This window comes from Montipora foliosa, chromosome 10 (genome assembly GCF_036669935.1).
Source record: "Montipora foliosa isolate CH-2021 chromosome 10, ASM3666993v2, whole genome shotgun sequence".
Taxonomy (NCBI): Eukaryota; Metazoa; Cnidaria; class Anthozoa; order Scleractinia; family Acroporidae; genus Montipora; species Montipora foliosa.
The window spans coordinates 24,892,491-24,895,112 of record NC_090878.1 but is presented as its reverse complement, the minus strand read 5'-3'; positions in this window follow the sequence as shown (position 1 = coordinate 24,895,112).

Genomic DNA, 2,622 nt, shown 5'->3' with positions numbered 1-2,622 from the left:
AACAAGGAATTTTACCACTCAATCTGTTGAACTTGCGAACAAGCGTTGTTGCTTTTAAGTGGCTTTTAGTAGAAATATATATTAAAGCGTCTTATCTCAAGTTAAATTATGTAAACAACAGCAAGTTGTACCGTAGAGTTCGTAGGTATTGTCGACAAGAATCTCCGTGGTCATTGGCTTTTTTTCAGCGAAGAGTGCTAAAGGGAAAATTGGAAACTATTTGGAAAACAAAAAGCGGTCTCTAAACGCATTCCAAGTTAGTAAATATCGTTTTGTTGTAGGATAAGACTTGAGGGGTCCGAAATTCGGAAAGCATTTCAAGTGATAATCATCGTTTTTCTCGGATAAGAGTTAAGGGGTCCGAAATTCGGAAAACCTTTCAAGTTAAATAGTATAATCATCGTTTTTTTTCCCGGATAAGAGTCGAAGGGTCCGAAATTCGGAGGGCATTCCAAGTTAAGTAGTAATCATCGTTTTTTTGTCGGATAAGACTTGAGGGTCCGAAATTCGAAGAGCATTTCAAGTAAAGTAGTAATTATCATTTTTAACTCTAAGATTTAATCGAGGGGTCCGAAATTCGGAAAGGCTTTCACGTTTAAGTAGCAAACCAAGTTTTTTAGTAGGATACGTGTTGAGGGGTCCGAAATTCGGAAGGCATTTTAAGTTAGGTAGTAATTATGGTTTTTTTGTCGGATAAGAGTTAAGGGGTCCGAAATTCGGAAGACCATTCAATGTCGGTTGGTAATGACCGTTTTTGCATTGATGAATGTGAAGGGTATCCGAAATTCGGAACGTCTTATGTAGTTAGGCTTGCTCAGTGGAAGAATAAAATGGTGATTTTTGACGGTATTGTGTTTTTTTTTTAAATCGTGACTCGTGTGAACTTGGCGGGGACCATATTTTTCTCCAATGGAAAACTTAACTTTGCCTGGATTGGCAAAATTCTTCAGTGCGTTATGGTTGTTTTGTACCGAATTTCTCTAAAACGTTATGCCACAAATTAGTTTGGAACGCGTTCGTTTTAACGCTGCATGTTCTGTCCTTTTCCTTTTCCCCGTTGCCCGGTTGTTGTCGATTTACACGTGCCAGACTTCGGTTTTCCCATTATCAATCAGGTCAGTCCGCAATCAGGTATAAACTCATGACTAATTACCACTAACTCTGGTATAAACAATGTATGGTAATGATGCAGCGCCGAATGGCTTTCCCTGGGCATTTAAAACTGTTTTGTCGCAAACCCTCTTCAGGGGGCCTTACATCGATCTTCACTGGTCCGTGGCATCAAAGCGGCATGACCGCATTCACACCCGCCTTGACAAGGTGTGAAAACGTGTAAAAAATTTTCTGCTCGAAAACTCGGGGTTTATTTTTCCAGGAATTTCTCCTCTTCAATTTAATAGGCCATTTCCGAGTTCTTGCCTGCCTCATCTTCAAAGCGAGTCCAAGTGCGATGTTTTTGTTATGAAAATTAGTTTTCATTTATATGTAAAGTAGAACTAATTACCATAACAAAAACTTCGCACTTAGACTCGCTTTGAAGAGGAGGCAGACTTAAACTCGGAAATGGCCTATTGATAGGGTATGTAGATTTCTCGGGTTTTTACAAAATTTGGCCAACATGATCGTCGGCTATTGGTGCACAAAAGTGTGTCGGGCTTTTAAAATTCGAAATATTTTTACTTTGACGCGAAACGGAAAATCTTCTATTGGTCAACTTCAAAGTTTATTTTCTCGGAAACCAATAGGAACATCCTAAAACCCGAGACACTTTGGTAGCCTATAAAGTGCTGATTGATATAGTACAGTTTGTTTGGTTGTGTGTGATAATGCGTAGGCGGGTAATTCAGCAAAGTGAATATGTATGGTTTTGAGTTTAAAGCTTCGCGCGCGCTAATAAACTTAAAGTGTTCATATCTTCGGATTCTTTTTTTTATTACCTATTCGGTGATATATAGTTTGCTCGAGTTTAACCGAAAATAATGCCCTTACGAAAGATTTCGTGGAAGGCACCCCAAAATGTTAGCAGTAACCTTAACGGAGGTTTTGGCGATGGCACCACATCCTTTCTTTTTAAGCGCCTTGAAAACTGTCATCGTGCCAATTTTGGTGCATCTAGAATCGGAGAATAATTTCAAAAGCGTGTTAAAGCTCGACCAAGGTGAAATCGTAGAATTGGAGAATGAAAATCTAAAGCAAATCGAGCACTTCAGTCGTAAAATAGGTAAAATCGGTGGCCTTACTCGTAAAAAAGATAAAAGATCTTAGTGGTATAAAATCGGAAAATAGTAAATCGGTGTATACTGTTTCTGCGATTTACCGATAATCGCATTCACATTGCTTTAACATCCTTGCGGTACGATAAAATAATAATCATAGTTGGAACAACAGTGTCGACAACACTTTTCGCAACAGTGAAACTTTGATTAACAAAGCTTTTAGTGAAACCTGTGGGCAGAATGGCCAAAACATCTTGCTTTTCAAGAAAAGTGTATGCGGCTCCTGTTCTTGTTTTAAATTCTAATTAATAATTCCAAACATTACCGCGAATTTAGGGTTGATTGGCATTTATCAAAGTTGACGTCATCGCTTCTACCGAGATCGACCAGTAAGAACGCTCCGTCA